Source organism: Macaca nemestrina, chromosome 1 (genome assembly GCF_043159975.1).
Source record: "Macaca nemestrina isolate mMacNem1 chromosome 1, mMacNem.hap1, whole genome shotgun sequence".
In the NCBI taxonomy this organism is placed as follows: Eukaryota; Metazoa; Chordata; class Mammalia; order Primates; family Cercopithecidae; genus Macaca; species Macaca nemestrina.
In genome coordinates, this window is record NC_092125.1 from 131,378,332 (window position 1) to 131,398,798 (window position 20,467).

At 35.1% G+C, this 20,467-nt stretch overlaps 1 protein-coding gene across 1 annotated transcript in view; it reads left to right on the top strand.

The window, feature by feature from the left end:
• LOC105485485 (olfactomedin 3) overlaps nt 1–20,467 on the top strand; it is a 203,149-nt gene that overhangs the window by 122,094 nt on the left and 60,588 nt on the right. The gene's annotated exons all lie outside the window — the stretch shown is intronic.

Genomic DNA, 20,467 nt, shown 5'->3' on the forward strand with positions numbered 1-20,467 from the left:
TTTTTATAATCCCAGATTTTAGGAAATGGAAGAAAGAATGTTTTGTGAGATTTTTCATCAATTACATGCTATTTTCCTTTACAATAAGAATGTAATTTAAGAGAAACTTTATTTTGGGGTGTTATTTGGCCTCTTACAAATTCATAAAAGAGTGACTACTGACTCAGAATATGTATGAAATTCAGAAAATGCATTTACCAAGTAAACCTTGCATCACTTTTCCTTAAATTAAAATTTCCTGAATACAGAATAAAAGACATTTGGCTATTTGCTATTCAGAATTACATTTACCAAAAGGGCATTCAATCAATCCACAGCTTAATCTAGGCTTCTATATAAATCCACTTACATTAAGTGAATTAGTAATATTCCAGCCATGATAAAAGATAGGAATACATGATTTTTGACCCAGACCCAATGTATGGTATCAAAAAGCAAAATAGCTCATTAAGTAAGACATAAAAAATATCAAACAAATATCAAACAAAATCTTTTACAAACAGAAGAAGAAATGATATAGAGCCCAGCATCAAATAATTTAAGATATAGCAAAACAGCTGAAATATTGAATTGAGAGAAAATGATTATTGTAAGGAATAATTTCTCATTTATATAAGATAGAGGTATGATCAAGAATAGGAAGAACTATAAATACATTTGGAAGTTCAAATTCAAACTATGCTATATAGTCAGTAACACGTATAAATAATGTCATAAAAACTGACATTGAAAGAAAAAAATGTAGTGTTTAATAAAATCAATCCATGTTTCCTGTGTTTTAAGCAAAAAATTGATTCTCATTAGTCCTTGACAAAAGAGTGATACAACAATCCACTGAGACTCTGTGGCATCCTCTGGATAAGTTTCATAGTTTTTCTTTAACTTTAGTACAATCTCAAAGCTGAGGTGATAATTCAGCTCATTCCAAATTATCCCTTCTCTGCTTCCCTCCCTTGGTGATATTCCTCAGAACTTTCACAAGCATTGGTGATCAATATGTTACCAAATGTGGTTCAGTTACAAATATTTTGCAGCTCATATGATTTCTCTAAGGGGCAATGATTACTGGTTGAAGTCCGTGATGAGGTACACCTAAAAGCTGTTTCTACAACTGCTCTCTGCCAATTGAACTATAGCTGATCTGAACTGCACACATTTGTACCAAAGCTAATTCTTCATTAGTTTTCGAGGACTGTGGTTGCTTCTGTCTTCTAGAGCTGTCTAGTAAGATTTTCTGCCACCATCATGAGTTGCTTCCTAGAACTCTGTTGCCATTGCTCAAAAGATGGACCCAGAAGATGCATGGCAACTAAGGCTGCTACTAGCTCACAGGTAATGGCTTCCAGCATGAGCCCAGGTTAATACTGGAATCTTGTCTCCATTATTTCTACTCCTACTGCTTCCTGTAACCACTAATCTCAAACCAGTGTTAGAGCCTCAGTGCTACAGATGGCATCGGTATTCATCACTGTAGCTGATGTAGAATACAAATTTATCAGCTTATGAAAGTAACCTTCCCTCTGATGTGACCAGCTTAATGGGTGACCCAACATATATGAGTGCCTGTGTATTTTGTGGATTCTACATAGTAAGTTTACTTTTGCTTCCTCTGGCACTGATGGGGTCCACACAGAGCAGTTCGGAGAAGTTAGTTCAGGTGTGCTGCACCATCACTGCCTACCACCTACTATCCAAAAATGAAGCATATGACCATTTAACACAACAATGGAGATAAAACAATCTAACCACCATCACATTAATTAAAAAATAGTACCCACACTTCTCTGATAAATGTCTCTAAGACATAAATCCAGCTTTGGGTCTTTCCAAAGATTTTTCGATTTTCAGAGTCTCAAGGTCTTGCATTGCAATGAAAGTCTTAGTGCCTAGTTGTAGCTTCTCTAGGACATGCAGTTGAGAAGGCACTTAAATTCCCATTGTGTCTCAAGAGTATGCTCCTAAAGTCCTTTCACTCTGTGAGCTGTATCTAAGGTGATACCATCAGCCATACATATCCTAAGCCAGTTTTATGAGTATTAAATAGAAAAAATACTTATCTAGCACATTCTAAAACTCTAAGGGAATCTGAATAGTACTAAGACTTTATTATAATGATATTAAAGTTACAACTAAGCTTTAGTAAAAGATGTGCTGTACAAATAAAATTTGAAAAAAGCTGCTTCATTAAAGACCAAATATTTAAACACAATGTTAACAACTAAGTGGCTTTAAATACTTAGACTAAGATCATTTTTAGTAAGATTGTACATGTTAAAATTACTCTTACATTTAATTAAAAAAACAAGTTGATAATGAAAGTAACACTAAACACTAAAAGTCCAGAGTAGGTTTTACCTATTTATCATTCCCTCTTTCTTCTCCTATTCCAAAATTCTTATGCAACATTGTCTCACAAAAATTAAAATATACAAAGTAACTTCTGATGATGCTGTTTATTTTATGTAATAGTGTTGTTTTGGAAATATAGTTCATTGAAAAACTGTTTTCTAATATGTAATATCAGTGTCAACAAAATTGGAACATGTTTAGTCAAACAAAATACACGTTCTGTATTTTGATCTCCTGATCTCCTTACTATTATAAAATAGTAGTCAAGGGATAAAACTTGTTGGTATCAAGAAGTCCTTCAGGAATGAGGAAGAAGTAATGGAAAGAGAGGAATCTAGTTATCCTGATAGATACTGATGGTGTCACTCTTAAAGCTTTATCTTAAATAAACAGCTGGGCTAAAAGTTTCAACTTTCAAATCCAGACTTCTTCAAATGATCAGCAAATTAGAAATAACCATGGTTTGTATATTTACTATTAGTCAAATATTGCAACTATCTGAATATTTTACAACATATTTGCATATTTACAACTACTTTATTGTTTACAAAGAAACTTTCATACGTAAGCTCATTTGTTCTTCAAAATGGCTCAGTGAAGGATCCATTCACCAACAAGTATGTTTCAGATATTGTGTGAATAGGTTGGACTCTCTTTTTCTAGACAAACTGAAATTATAACCCAAGTGATGCACCTAAGAGGGTGACAAAGCTAGATAAGGAATTGAGATATGATGATTGCAAACCTTGTGTCCATCCCACTTTAGGATACTGACATTTACAAGACAATATGAACACAATTACATGGCACAGTGATTTGTTACAACCTACACCAAAACCCTGGAAAAACCACCATGCAGTCTTCTAAATGATTTTAACATATAGAATTCAGGTAGGATGAGTATTAAAAAAATAAAAAGTAAAATAGAGAAAAGCTTAATAAGCTAGATAAGTGAAAATATTTAATTTGGAATTTTAATGCTAAAATCATCTCTTATTTTGGCCAGGCTTAAACTTGTTTTTATTCTAAAACAAACAAATACAAACCAAGTAACAGAGCTAGAGCTGTTAAACTGACTGCCCTAAATTTCTGAATGTAGGGGTCATTTTTTTAGACACTTTTCATCCCAGAGATACAGAAGTACTTTAGTAACAATAATTTTGTAAAAGCATTTTACAGAATATAGGTATGTAGTGGCCCAATAGCCTCCATTTCTCTGAGTGCTCATTGCCTAGGCACTTTTGGACTTGCTGTATGGAGGAGGGAGCTTAAGAAGCCAGCCAACACTTAACACCACTGTCTTCTGGCATTCGCCAATTCCTTTTAGTATAGTTTGCACTCTAAGGCTGTTCCAAGCAGGTGGCGCTTGCTGTAAGAAGACAGTTGTGGGAAGATATCCATGAAATGAATATTTATAAACAATCCCAATCTTCATTTTAAGTATAAGAGAAAAATAAATTTTAAACAGAGAGGTCCTTAGGAATTGCTGATCTAAGGCATCATCTCTTAAATATTTACAACATTCTTATGTTGTGAAATTCTTTAATCTAAAGTACTGTAAATAAATTAAGAGTGCAAAACTGAATCTGCCAGAGAATTCTGATAAATTCTCTTTTAGCATGAGCAAGCCAGTCATTTATGTAAATAGTTTCCTCATTTTTTTGTGCAAATTGTTTTTCAAGGGAAGTTAAATCATTTTGTTATTTAACTGAAATCTACTTTGTGACATCCACTTAAATGATAGTGTTGAAGTCTTTTCTTGTAGTTGTTTTAAAACTGTCAGGGCAATTCCAGCAAGATTACTGGAAGTTATGTATAAGACTTGATGACATTCTCCAACTCAATTCCATGCATACATATTTTGAGCTCTTGATATGGCTTTGAAACGGAGGCAAGTGGTCTGATGACAGACAAAACAGAATATTTGAAATGATACTCTTAAGTTCAGCATAGGGACTGTAGATAACCACTTCTTGTATGCACATTTTATTTTCTATTTAACTCATCCTATGTCCTAGAATATACATTTTATTTTTTTTTAATTAACAGACTTTATTTTTTAAAGAAGTTTTAGACTTACAAAAAAAAAATGAGCAGAAATTAGTGTTCCTATATCTTCCTTCTATTCCACACACATGCACATAGTTTCTCCTATTATTTACATCTTGCATTAAGATGTTACATTTATTACAATTGATTAGCCAATACTAATGCATTAACATTAAACGCCACAATTTACAGTAGAATTTGTGTTGTACATTCTATGGATTTTGGCAAATATATAATGACATGTATCCACCATCACAGTATCATATAAAATAGTTTCACTCCTCTAATGTATTTTAATTGCTTTTTCAGATTGCTCGCTGCCATCTCAGTATTTTTCCTCCCAATCTAGGGGAGATTATCTATTTTAAAATTCTGTTTATACAGAATCATTTAATTTTTCTTCATTAACAGTGAATTTAATTACTTTTTCATAAACTAATATCTTTAAATGGATTTCACCCAGGACTATGAGGTCAGAAATAATTCAACTTAATGAAATTGTTAGTCATGAGGGGATTCATAGTCATTGTGACTCAGAAAGTCTAATCCACAAATAAGAGAAGCTGGGATTTAGAATTCTGCAATGACTTTCAGTGTAATGTCTGCTCATTACTTAAATCAGGATGGGAAAATTCCAGCTGGCCAGTTGGAAACTACTTAGCCAGTTGGGGAAGATGAGCCTAGATCCCTGCCCCTATTTCTTAAAGTTAGATTTGCAGATAATCTGCCTTCTCCTTCCATTCAATATCTCAAACAGTATCACAACACAGAGCAACAGATCTAACACTTGAGATAAAATAATACCAGTTACACTGTGTGACCCTGGGCAAGATATTTAATGTTGTTGAGCCTCAAACTCCTTACTTAAAAATGCTGAATGTGGGTAACAGGTTGACACTTGCCTCAATATCTGTAATGATCAAATTATTTAGTATACATCAAAATTATATACATAGTACCAGACATTTGACAGATGCTCAGTAAATATTTGTCACTGTTGTTACTATTACTATCATTATTATATTATTAGAATTCTTACTATATTGTGAAGATACAGAGTAGAAATTGGCCATAGCAACAGCTGACTGCGGTTCAGGCAAAAATGATCAAGGTACTTATTAGATCTTCCATTCCAGACATGGATAGCTTTATCTGTACAGCCAAAGTAAATTAGCATTTTAGTGGTGGATACAATGTTCAATTCAAGTAATATTCATTGGAATTTCTCCCAGCTTCCCTCTGGGTTAGTTTGACATGTGTCTATTTACTTTCTAATGTGAAATCATCCAAAATATAATTAATCTTTGAAAACCACATGGTCAAGAGGCAGAAAAGGTTTTTTCAAAAACCGCTATTAATTGTAAAAGTATTATATATTTTAAAAAGTTCCCTATCTATTTTTCCAACTTACAGAATTAGAGGACTACAAAGCTATGATGATTATTCCTGCCCTCAGGCCAGTCTGCTCATAATAAGCAATGTAGGTAAGAGGAAGAAATGAATAACTAAATGTTGAAGTCATATTACATTTTAATAGTCAAAATATTTTCTCTGCTAGATCCTGAAGTTGGAGATTACTTATTTTTAATAAATAAAATGTAAATTTTTGGAGAATAACAATAAAAGTCAGTATTTATTAGTGTTTAATTGGTCTGGCAAAATTTAAATGATGAGCAAGTATTGCATCATTTAAACCAAACAGTAGCTCTCAGAGTACCATTATTTTCTCCATTCTACACTAGAGAAAACTGAAAAAAAGATCTACTAGTAACTTGATTAGAAAATGATGTGAATAGAATTTGAACACAGGCCATATGGTTAACACAGATTCTGTACTCAACTATTCTGTTATACTAGGGAAGAACAAATACATTATAAATAAAAAAAAAAATTAAAACCTAGATCTACCACATAGTACTCATAACCATGAAAAAGTTACAATACTTGCACCCCCCACCTGGACCCCAGTCAGTTACATTTTCCTTAAATTAAGGTCCTATAGGCCTTACAGGGTTGCTGTATTTTGTACAATTTTCACAAATCACTAACGTGATAGTATTATAACGTGTATGTTTTTCTATTTTTAATATAAAAGCTTGCATTTTATCAGCCTATCATTTTATGAGCCTGAATTTCATATATTGAAGACAATTTCCCCCATACAAAATAAATTGTGATATATAAAACAGCAAGAATACAATGTTAAATCACTTTTGGGATTTTCTTGAGGCTCTTCTTTCCTGCTTATGTTCTTATAAATGAATATACATATGCAGAAGGAAGAACAACAAAAGGGAAGCTTGGAGGCAATGTAAAGGGACACAGAACTCTTCTCATGCTCATATTTTTATTCTATGAAGCCATTCAGTTCTTCTTCATGTTTATTCATATTGAGGTAGCTATGTTTTATGGTGACATTTTGATAGACTTCATCTTATTTTAGCAATTCACTTAGTTTGTGAAAATGTAAGTTGTATATTCTAAAATTTTTAAGTATTCACTGAAACATAAATTTTCAGCTGATATCAGCTTTTAAATGTTCTACAATCATGTCATTAAAATTAGGTTGATTTGTTTTTAAAGATTTTAAAATTTAATCCTTTTTTTTTGTCTAAAACTAACTTATTTTTAGCATTGTACCCATTAAGATATAGAGTGGTATACAATCTTCAATAGCATTTCTACAGAAGCCAAAATGATAGAACAAGCCTTTTGAATTCTAAAAAGTACCAAAATGTTCATCTTCATTACTAAAATACAGTAATTAGATGCAAACTTTTAATCCCCATTTCATGTCGTCCTGTTTGTTGATGCCAAGTTGAGGTTTTATTACAGAATAATTATCATTCATCATCATTTAGCTTGGAAAGTCTAACTTCTGAGGAAATGAAATTGAACCAGAACAACTGAGATCTTTCCAGGGAAGCTACATAAATAGTTTTTACGGACACTATTTTTTAAAGTTGAGAAGTAAGCTATAATTTTAGTTTTAAAAACAAATCCCCTCTAAGGAAAAGTATAGCACTTACTTCAATCAGACATATATGTATTAAAGCTTCCACTCATCTCTTTATTTTCTCCTATCCAATCAATCCTAAATAGCTTTTTAATATATCATCAATCATTAGCCTTTTTCAGACCTCTAAAAATAAATTTTCTGAGCTCCTGCCATAGCCACCTAACTTTACCAGATCTATTCTCCACTCAACCACTTGGGTTTTCTGACTAAATCAAAGAAACAAATAAATTTGCTCATGCCACTGCCTTGATAAACACCTTTGCTAACTCCCTGTTGCCAATATGTTGATGCACCTATAGCCTATGAGGCTTTCCATCTCTTTTCTTTCTTTTTCTTTTTTTAATTATACTTTAAGTTCTAGGGTACATGTGCACAATGTGCAGGTTTGTTACATATGTATACATGTGCCATGTTGGTGTGCTGTACCCATTAACTCATCATTTACATTAGGTATTTCTCCTAATGCTATCACTCCCCTCTCTCCTCTCCCCATAATAGGCCCCAATGTGTGATGTTCCCCTTCCTGAGTCCAAATGATCTCATTGTTCAATTCCCACCTATGAGTGAGAACATGTGGTATTTGGTTTTCTGTTCTTGCGATAGTTTGCTGAGAATTATGGGTTCCAGCTGCATCCATGTACCTACAAAGGACACAAACTCATCCTTTTTTATGGCTGCATAGTATTCCGTGGTGTATATGTGCCACATTTTCTTAATCCAGTCTGTCACTGATGGACATTTGGGTTGATTCCAAGTCTTTACTATTGTGAATAGTGCCGCAATAAACATACGTGTGCATGTGTCTTTATAGCAGCATGATTTATAATCCTTTGGGTATATACCCAGTAATGGGATGGCTGGGTCAAATGATATTTCTAGTTCTAGATCCTTGAGGAATCACCACGCTGTTTTCCACAATGGTTGAACTAGTTTACAGTCCCACCAACAAAGTAAAATTGTTCCTATTTGTCCACATCCTCTACAGCACCTGTTGTTTCCTGACTTTTAATGATTGCCATTCTAACTGGTGTGAGATGGTATCTCATTGTGGTTTTGATTTGCATTTCTTGATGGTGAGTTCCATCTCTTTTCAAACTCTCTGAACTTATCTATTATCTTCACCTTCCTATGCTTCAAGGACATGAACCTTCTTACCTTCCTCCTAAACACACCAGGTTCTCTGTGCTTCTGCTTTCACTCCTACAAAACTGCCACCCATTCTTTAATGCTCAACTCAATCATCATCTAACATATTTCCTAAATCTTTAACTCAAAGTGAGTAGCTGACTTTGTGATCACACGGTTATAACTCATAGTTCTATGACAACATTCATCACATTATGTACTCATGATGTGACTACTTCACTTCTCTCTGTGCTACTTAAGTTCTAGCACATAAGTAGCTAAAATACATATGTTTCAAATAATTTTAATGTAAATTCTAGTTTCACTGTATATTCAAAGTATATCAATGCTTATTTGTGTGCATTCTATTTTGAAAGTATTTAATAGTATTATAAATCATATTTATATTACTTGTATCAAATATAAAAGAAATTTAACTTTTTTGATACAACCTAGATTATAGATATGATTTGTTTTGTTTGGTTTGGCTTTGGTTTTGTTGTGCCTGAGTAACATATCTATGGAGATGTTTATTGTTAAATTAAAACACATGAAAGTTCTCAACTGTTTTAGGATTTGTTCTGTTTTAGGGTTTGTGTCTACTGGTAGCCTGTCAAGCTATCAATTCTTACTGCTGATGATGCATCCTTCTGCAGAAGATGTCAGACAAACCACACAATATTTTTACACAATTTACTATGAGTAAATTAACTAGTAAAGTAAAACTAACCTTATTTATTTTGTGTACAGTAAAAGTGAATGATGACCTGGGGGCTTTCTTATAAAACAAAATATTTAAACTTTAATGTTTAGACTGTTTTTTCTCTGTTGAGATCTAAAAAAACTTTTTTTCAACACATGTTTTGTTATTCTACTTAAGATTTATAGTTAAGTGACAATAAAATAAGTAAAATGTTCTTAAAATATATTCATCATGTGTCAGCATAAAAAGACACTTACTGATTTTTACCGAGTATTTAGCATTATACTTTCTTGGTATTAAAAAGATAAAACTCCTGCTGTCAAGGATTTTGGTAAGGGTGATAAATATAAAACTAAACTGTTATAAAATAAGGTGACTGCACAGTGACTGGGTATGTATAAGAGTTATAAAGTCAAGAATCAATGTTTCTGTATAGTGTCATAGGAAAAGGAAGTAGTGGATGCTTTATTAAAGTTACCTTGGAAAATTTTTATATTATACATTCTTGCACTCATTCCCACAGCATTTGGGGAAGAAAAGCCCTCACATATGGATATTTTTTTTTTAAAAGTTCTCTAGGTATTATAAATCTGACCTTTCTGCTTATACCCCTATAGGAAGCCACATTATGTGAGAAAAAAAGACCCACATTATCTCTTAAGTTTGCTTGAGGCCAGGAGTTGGAGAAACCTTCTGAGAGGAAATAAATTTTGAGTTTAATTTTGATGTGTTAGTAGGCCATTAACAGTCTGTAATATCTAAGGGGACAGAGGCATTAGAAATGTAGCAATTGGGATGTGTGAAGAAGAAGTAGAACAAGCAGTTGGAAAGTTAGACAAAGATTACATAAGCTTTATGAAAAGTTAGGAATCTCAAATACTTGTACTGCAAGGCAACTGTGTTGTCTTTAGCTAATTCAGGGTGGATACTTTTATATCCAATAGTCCCAGTGATAGCAGTGGGGAAAAATATGACACCAGAAGTCATTGCCATGCACTGTAGCTGAAATTGTGTCTGGGAACATTGTGAGGGAGAAAGCTGAGCATGATGTTGTTGATGAATTATGGAAAACTTTTAAGGTAATGAACAACATCCCTTGAGCTACTGATGTCTCAGAGATTTTTTTTTTCAGCTACAAAGAGATATGTCCACATTATGGGGGAAGGTGAAGCAATTATTTTGTAATTACCAAGTAAAATTTCACAATTTTCTGTCAAGTACAAGTTGTCTATTGGGACTATTTAACAAATAAATATGATGGGGATGTTAATATTGTTAACAGCTAATATTTTGAAGCTAATATATTTCTGGCATTACATTAAGCATTTTAGCTGGTCAATTATTTCACAATTGCCTGTATTAGTCCACTCTCATGCTGCCATAAATAACTCGAGACTGGGTAATTTAGAAAGAAAAGAAGTTTGACTCACACTTCTGCAAGGCTGGAGAGGCCTCAGAAAACTTACAGTCATGGCACAATGGGAAGCAAATATGTCCTTCTTCACATGGCAGCAAGAAAGAGAAAATGCCAGATGGTTACAAAACCATCAGATCTCGTGACAACTCACTCTCTATCACGAGAATAGCATGGGGAAAACTACACCCATCATTCAATTACCTCCCACTGGGTCCCTCCCATGATGTGGAGATTATGAAAGTTACAATTAAAGATGAGATTTGGGTGGTGACACAGCCAAAACATATCATTCTGCCCCTAGTCCCTCCAAAATCTCATGTGCTCACATTTCATAACACAATCATGCCTTCTCAACAGTTCCCCAAAATCTTAACTCATTCCAACATTAACCCAAAAGTCCAAGTCCAACATCTCATTTGAGATAAGGCAAGTCTCTTCCATCTATGAGCATGTAGAATCAAAAGCATATTTGTTACCTTATAGATTAAATGGAGGTACAGGCATTGGGTAAATACTCCCATTCCAAAAGGGAGAAATTGGTCAAAAAGGCAGTCATTAAACCTTAAAATTCCAAAATGGTATCCTTTGACTGCATGTTTCACATCCAGGGGACTCTAATGTAAGAGGTGGGCTCCCAGAGCCTTGGGTAGCTCTGCTTTTGTGGCTTTGCAGGGTACAGCCCCACTTCAGAGTGTTTTCATGGGTTGACATTGAGTGTCTGCAGTTTTTCCAGGTGCACGGTAAAAGCTGTTGGTGGATCTACCATTCTGGGGTCTGGAGGATGGTGGCCATCTTCTTACAGCTCCAATAGGTGGTGCTCCAGTGGGAACTCTGTGTGGAGTTCTGACCCCATGTTTTCCTTCCACATTGTCCTAGCAGTGTTTCCCCATGAAGGCTCTGCCTTTGCAGCAAAATTCTGCCTGGACATCCAGGTGTTTCCATACATTCTCTGAAATCCAGGTAGAGATTCCCAAACCTCGATTCTTGACTTCTGTGCACACACAGGCCCAATAGCACAGGTAAGCCACCAAGGCTTGGGGCTTGCACCCTCTGAAGCAACAGCCTGAGCTGTACATTGGCCCCTTTCATCCACAGTTAGAGCTGAAGCAGCTGGGATAGAGGGCACCATGTCCCGAGGCTGCACACAGAATGGGGAGCCTGGGCTTAGCCCATGAAACCATTCCCTCTTAGGCCTCCAGGCTTGTGATGGGAAGGGTCACCATAACATGCCTTGGAGACATTTTCCCCATTGTCTTGGTGCTTAACATCTGGCTCCTCATTACTTATGCAAATTTCTGCAGCTGGCTTGAATTTCTCTCCAGAAAGTGTTTTTTTGTTGTTTTGTTGTTTTTTTTATTTTTTAAATCACATTTACAGTCTGCAAATTTTCCAAATTTGTATGCTTTGCTTCCTCTTCAATGCTTTGCTGCTTAGAAATTTTTTCCTCCAGGTACCATAAATTATCTTTCTCAAGTTCAAAATTCTACAGATCTCTAGGGCAGGGGCAAAATGCCACCAGTCTCTTTGCACAGCAAGACGTTTACTCCAGTATCTAACAAGTTCCTTATTTCCATCTAGGACCACCTCAGCCTGGACTTCATTGTTCATATCACTATCTGCATTTTGGTCAAAGCCATTCAACAAGTCTCTAGAAAGTTCCAAACTTCTCCACGTGTTCATATCTTCTTATGAGCCCTCTAAACTGTTCCGATCTCTGGCTGTTACCCAGTTCTAAAGTTGCTTCCACATTTTCAGTGTCTTTACAGCAACACCCCACTCTCGGTGGTACCAATTTACTGTATTAGTCCATTTTCACACTGCTATAAGACATACCTGAGACTGGGTTATTTATTAAGGAAAGAGGTTTAATCGACTTACAGCTCTGCAGGCTGGGGAGGCCTCAGGAAACTTAAAATCCTGGTGAAGGGGAAGCAAACACATCTTTCTTCATAAGGTGGCAGGAGAGAGAAGAACGAGAGCTGAGCAGAGTGGGAGCCCCTTATAAAATCATCAGATCTTGTGAGAACTTACTATCACGAGAATAGCATAGGGGAATTGCCCTATGATTCAATTTCCTCACACCAGTTCCCTCCCATGACACACAGGGGTTATGGGAATTACAATTCAAGATGGGATTTGGATGGGGACACAGCCAAACCATAGCATAACCCTCATGCTGACTTTGTGAAGCAAAAACTATTATTTGTTCCTGTTATAGATGTAGGTAAATGAAATATTTATAAATTAAATAACTTTCTGAGTCAAACAGTTGTCAGGTAGTAGAGGCAGGATTCACATCTAGGTCTGGCTAATCATGGAGTACAAGGTCTTCATCACTGAGTTATTCTGATCTAATGGGGCAAATAATTGTGAAATTCACCCTGCCTCGGAAAACAGAAAACTGTCTAATATGGAAACAACTGGGTTGGGGAATAGTATTCTAGTCTCGATTGACTTTATAAACATTATGTGGCTGACAAGGAAGGTAACAATCCTTCAGGAGTTCTCCATATTAAGAATGTTAAGAACAATTAAGATACTAAGAACATGACACCACTGTAATATTGAAAAGGCAGTCTATCATTTTTACGTTAGTGATGAGGTTCTTATAGCAAATGCTTTGGTCTTAGAAGATCAAAAAGGATAAAATTAGTAGTAATGACTATCTCCAGATTTGATAAATAAATCAGAGGTTCAACTTTTCCTGTTACATTGCTGTGCAACAGTGGTCATGTTTTTAGCCTTTCTTGGCCTCCTATTACTCATCATTAAAATAAGTATAGCAATGCAAATTGACCACCAAAGCCTGTTTAATGTATAGGCAATATAACTGCTCAGAAGAGGATGTAAAGTAATGTGCTGTTTAAATATAGTGTTATAATGCTCTCCCCATTGACTGCATGAAGGTGCAGACCAGTAAGTCACTATTGTCCATGTCAGCAATGAGCCAAGTGTTTGGGGTTTAAATAATGGCCTTATCTTCTGACTCCATTAAAATGTAATATTTCTGCTCTTCTCTCAGGCACAACATGTAGTAAAACCAATAAATATTTTAAATCACACACACATAAAACTTGAAATTAGAGAGGTTACATTCCATTACCCTTCCATTTTATTTATATTTTAAAACCTGGTAAATATTTGAATAAAGGATAAGTGATATTACATATTGCATTTAAATTATTACCTAACTTGCAAAAATTTTAATGCAGAATGCATATGTAAAACAGTAATATGAGCAGATGAATGCTTATTTAAGTAATTTACTATGTTTATATTAAGTAGTATTAAATGTTCTTTAATTTTCTATGTTCTTTCATAGCTATTTTTTAAATTAACATTAATAGATTTTAAAATGCACATTACATTCCTAATATACTTTGACGTTTAACAAACTACTTAAGCTTTTATGAAGCAAGCATTTAAATTAAGGTACTAATCACTGTAAGCTAAAAAAGATGTGGCATTACATATTTTTAGAATTTTATTATCTATTGATTCAACACATAATTTGCAGTATTTGAACAATAATATTGAAGATATTTTATTTCGGTAAAATTAAAATAGAATGGATATATTTAAAGCAGTTTTATTTAATTTAATACCAGCTCAAAAATACATTTTATTCAAAATGATTCAACTGACTAAAATAAAAAAGTAGTGATCTTCTAATTCCAACAGAGCAATTACATTTTAATATAGAAATAATTATATAATATTTATTTATATTACTAAACATAGTGTTTCCTTAAATACATTTGGCTGAAGAAAACAAGTTTCTGGAAATTTGAGACATTTTATTTCATCTGGCTATATTTTAAATATACAAAAGGATGGTCATTAGTGCTCTACATACCGATAGATTCCTTCAGCTGATGAAATATGATTGCTGTTTTTTGCATGCATTTGGAAAGGCAAACAGCTTTGTTGCATATAATGAAAATCACTGGCCTAACTTTCTCTTTAAGAAGGATTCTGACCAAATGCAATAAACACCCAACCAAATAGCCATGCTGTGTAAATTCATTAAGATGTTAATAAAAATTATTTATTTTCCTTTTTAAAGCAAATCTAGTAGAGTTAAATGTTATATAATTTTATGGTTACATAATTTTGACCTCGTAGTCCTTGAGTTTTCCAACTCTGAGCCAATGTGGGCATTATTAGACTTTCAGTGACAGCACTACAGCCAGTGTCTCCAAGAATTTGTCCAGGCTGTGACTTTCTGGGGCTGTTGGATATGCTAGGATAGATACTAATGATTGTAGGGTTAGAAGTGGTTATATGGTACATCAGCACAAAGCACTGCTGAATGACCTGTCAGTGATTTGAAGGAATCAATGTGTCTTTACTTTCTATTCCAATATCCTCCCACATGTGGAGTAATATCACATACTTGGAGAAGCTACCAGAATGTGAAACAGCGTTTAAAAACACTATAAAAGAAGAAGTAAAGGCTTAGGAGTCTGCAGTGTAGATTGAGTTCTACTCTGGGTTTGTGCTAATAGCTCAATTGCTTTTGCAGGTATAAAGATTGAAAAGGCATAGCCTTATTGGAAGGTAAAGTGACTTTGAAAGTAAGCCCGCAGGATCAAAAATGCCATTATATTCTCTCATGATAGTCTTACTACATCAACTTCATTTTAAGGATTGGCCAGGGCTGTTTCAACGAGGAGCACTGTTGAGAAATCAGCCTGGTGCAGGGGGCTCCATAATGCTCAAAACTGGAACAGGGAAGACAGAATAAGCAAGAAACCACACAGAAAGTCCATGGTACAAATGGCTGAGGGAAACCAAAGGGAATTCTACATAAGGAGGAGACAGAAATACTAATCAACTTTGAGGCTCTGAGCCAAGAAATTGAAGCCAAGGAATTAAGCTAAAGCAAATTACTTTTGCACCATCCTAATAGATAAAACCAAATGGAATGGGCTAGAAGTCATTAAGATGAGGGCAGAAATGAGAGAATCCTGAGAAACTGTTTTTATGGGCCAGCATCTGTGGTAGTGTGGCATGTCTTAAAAGCCTTGAACTGGGAGATAAAAATATCATATTTTCAGCTATTAACATTTCACATTCAGTGAGACATATTGACACTAATATTGAAGTTGACCACAAATGTTTGAGGTAAAGGATTTACAGCCATTGAGATGAGTTGAGAGGACCCCAGCCTCACAAACCCCCTCAACCACACTGTCTCTTGGCCTGTTCTGGTTGGGAGACTCCTGATCATGGTGCTAATAAAATGCAAAATACACATTTCTCAGGAAAACCTCATGCTTTCCAAAACAATGCATTATGAACAAGAAGAGTTATGGCAGACCCCTCAAACCTATACAATTTTGTTAGAGAATTAACAAAAAACAGTAACTGTGTTACATACTAACACAGCTAAAAAAAACTTTATATTGCTAATAAATAAAAAATACTTCAGTAAATACTGTATAGGGTCTTAACTTTCAAGTTGAAAATTACTTGACAAAAATGGATGTAAGGATAGATTGAGGTAGCTGAGCTACAGAGACAAGAGAAAAGGCACAATTAGGGAGTAACACAGGCAACATTTGTCCAAATCAAGTCAAGAAAATAACTGTAGGCAAATTATCATTGTGTAAAGGACTACATAACTGCAGCTTGCTGCTTTCAGCTATGATAATACACTTTGCTTGTTATTTTTGGTATAAAATATTAAAGATTTTTTGGGGAAAAAAGCATGTGAACCAGAGCAAATTCACATTATACTGACATCACTCCCCAATTAACCAATTGCGTATAAGTTAATTCAATAACACCTGAAATTGTTAAGAGAGTTAGGAGAAAGGAGAGTGGGCTAAATTTGAAACTAAAGTCCAAAGCCCTGAAGCAGAAGAGAAGAGGCACTGGTGCCCTCTAAGCTGTTCTCCCCACGGAGTCTCAGCCCATTTCTGAAGCATCAAGTTGCTCAGAGATCCATCCTATAAGACGATTGTCTAGGAGCCAATAGCAATTAGGGATAGTAAATCTTTAATGAGATTTAAGAATATAACTTAAATCATTATATGCAGTGATGAGGAAATTTTAATTCAGTTTATCACTGAGATATATATTATCCTAATTGAAAAATAACCATGTCCTCTGCAATAGAACTTCACTTTAGCAGACAGCGTTTGTTGAATTGGAATAAAAATGTTTTCTTTGTGTCAGTTATATAACCACAATTCTACATGAAAAAATAATATATTTAAATTGTGATAATTTTCCTGATTCTATAAGGAAAAATATATTGACATTTTTATGAATAAGCCTCCTTACTTTCCTGATCTAGGCTCATCACACCAACCTAGAATGTTTCAGAGTATATCATTCTGTAGTGAGCCTATGAGATTAACCAGCAAGAATGTGTCCAGCTGAGAATAACCAGGAAGGGGGAAGCTCTGAAAGCATATCATAAGAGAAATGTTCAAAAATCTGGGCCGTATTCTTCCCTAAAACATACAAGTTGAAGTAGCTTGATATTTGAAGGGCTACTATGCAGCAGAAAGAAGTAAATCTTGACTAGTGCAGCAGAAAGCAGAACTCAGAAAATGAATGGAATATGAATATAGCAAGGACTTTTTCATGATTGGAAATATCCAATATCAAAAGCAGCTACTGGCCAGGCACACCGGCTTAAGCCTATAATCCCAACGCTTTGGGAGGGGAAGGCAGGTGAATCCAAGGCAGGCGGATCACTTGAGTCCAGGAGTTTGAGACCAGCATGGCCAACATGGTGAAACACTGTATCTACTAAAAAATACAAAAATTAACCAAGTGGGATGGCTCATGCCTGTAATCCCAGCTACTCGGGAGACTGAGGCATGAGAATCGCTTCAACCTGGGAGGCAGAGGTTACAATGCGCTGACAGAGCAACACTCCATCTCGAAAATAAATAAATAAATAAATAAATAAATAAATAAATAAAGCAGCTAATTACATTGGATTTATTTTTACCAATACTGAAGGTATTCAACTTGAAAAATCAATGTATCCGGGACTTTCAAAGGGCATTACAACACTGAACGAAATCTATTTATGCCACAAGATCATATTTATGCCACACTTTTTAATGTTCTAAACTTTTACTTCTGATCATTTGGGAATAGTGTATGTACTGCAATACTTTCTCATGGTCATTTGGTTATATGAGTGTTTCTGAAATTTGGTTGCATATCAAAATCAGGAGCTTTTGAAAAGTGCAAATACATATTTCCCTGTAAGCCTGTTTATTGAATAGCATTTCTGGTGAGGTGGGATCAGGAAATCAGTATTATCAAAGGCAACAGGTGATTGTGCTGCATCTAGACTCCTCTTGAAAGCATGGGGTACCTAAGGTCATAAGGATGAATTCATCCCTTTATTGGCTAGTTAAGTTTTCAAAATTGTGCTTTTCAGTAACTAAAGTTTGGTCATTTTAAGTCAGCACCCAGTTTTATTATGGGATATTTATTTGTGAAAGGACAGCTAAACAATACTAGTAAGAGTAACAATTGCTTCTAAGACAAGCACTGTGCTCAGTACTTCATGTACATTGCTTCATTTGATTTGTACAAGCCTATGAGGTCAACCTCTCAATTCTGCTTTTGCTACTTTACCAAAGGATGTAACACTGAGACACTTTGTTCTCTAGAATCATAGACTATTAGAAGCTTTGCCGTTTGAAATCAGATCAGTAAAAATGGAACAACCTACACTTGCCTGGAAGATTTGAGTCACTGACACCAAGAAACAGCCTCAATTTTCAACCCAGGTGCAAAGTTTCAGATAAGGGTTTTTCAAATACAATATTCAACATCTATCTTAACTTTGGAGTTTCCAAGGAAACAGAATCCAGAGTCCACTTCTTAACTCTGGCCTAATGTTAACCTCTTTACTTTGAGCATTGCTCTTTTTTAGCACTATCAAGATTCTGCTTTAAGTATGCCTAAACACCTTTTCCCCAATCCTATTTTTAACCCTGTTTCTTCCTTTGCCTGATAGGATGCTCAATGCTTCTGCTGTGCAATCTCCCTTCATACAACAAATTAAAAAACCCAACTTCGTTGAACTATAAGTATGTCTTTGGTGTACCTTGTCAGATGGACTTCATCAGTAGATATTATAATCTCTAATTTGGAGATTAGTAAAATGAAGTTCAGAAAAATAATTAATTTACACAGGGTCACACAGTAAGTGACAAACCTGGCATTCCAATCCAGATCTACATGACTTCAAAGCCCATGCTCTTAACAGAATGCAGAGAGTCAGAGAATGTTGAAGCTTCAAAAGAATCTAAAACATATCATGCTGCTAACTTCACATGGACAGTAAGACTAGAATTCTGTTATCGTGACCTTCCAATCCACTGTCATGTGGGAATAGCTTTATCTTTGTTCAGCTGCCTATCGGCTACTATTCAGGCTTTCCCTTTTCCCTGAACCTTCTATGGTGTTTCCTGGATACTCGGGCCTCCCTGAGACAGTAGTAATGTAGATACTACAAACGCTGGTAACGTCTAGGCAGCAGCCAGTGATGCAGTTATCTTCTGATCATCTTTTTTCTGACAGACAAAAGTATAATCAAATCTCCGGGCACAGTGGCTCATGCCTGTAATCCGGGCACTTTGGGAGGCAACAGAGCAAGAATTTTTCTAAAAAAAAAAAAAAAAAAAAAAAAAAAGGAAGAAAAAAAAAGAAGTATAATCAAATCAAACTATTTCATTTCAAATTTCTGTAGCTGCTGAGAACACAATGCATTAACTCTTCTGCATGTAGTTAGTAGAATCCTTCCCTAAAATGAGTGAATTATGTGAAAGCATCATCCTTCTCTTTCTTTTCTACCTATATCAAAACGTCAGAGCATATGGGTGCCTGGCTATTATGTTTAAGCCTCTTGACAACCCTGAGTTAAAGTTATCAAAGTATGTGTTATCCAAGCCATCAGAAATATTCACTAATTATATAGCCACTTATTTAATGAATTACCTCTCAATCCCACTAAAGTATCCCTTATTGCCTAACAGTGGCAATCCCACTAAATTGAGTGAGATCCCACTCAATCCCACTAAAGTATCCCTTATTGCCTAACAGTGGCAATCCTTCTTGAGCCACTGATTTTTGGATATTATGACTACTTAATGCTATTTATTGTAAATATGATGGAGGTTAATATCATGTAAAAGACACATACATGATTTAATGAAGTTGATGGAAGTGTTATGAGAGAACTGGTCTGACCAAATGCAAAGGGATTGATAAGAGTAGCTGGAAGGTATATATTCTTTAACGATTGAAGAGAAAATTTATGGGACAGACTCTTCAAAAGACAATGATATAGATATCAAAAGAATAAAAGAGGCTCTGAAAAAACTATGGAATTCCTTGAAGTGTTTTGCAAACACAAATCTCTTTGTGATTGTGGGATGAAACTAAATAATGAGATTAAAATAATTGCATAAACACACACATACATGAATTAAGACTTCATTATTCATGCTGAGTTAACACGCAGTTGCAAATATATCCTCACGATAAGGGTAAGATTTTTGTTGTTGTTGTTCAAGATAATTTTTTTTTTTTTTTTTTTTTTTTTGGAGACAGAGTCTCGCTCTATCGCCCAGGCTGGAGTGCAGTGGCCAGATCTCAGCTCACTGCAAGCTCCGCCTCCCGGGTTCCCGCCATTCTCCTATCTCAGCCTCCCGAGTAGCTGGGACTACAGGCACCGGCCACCTTGCCCGGCTAGTTTTTTGTTTTTTTTTTTTAGTAGAGACGGGGTTTCACTGCGTTAGCCAGGATGGTCTCGATCTCCTCG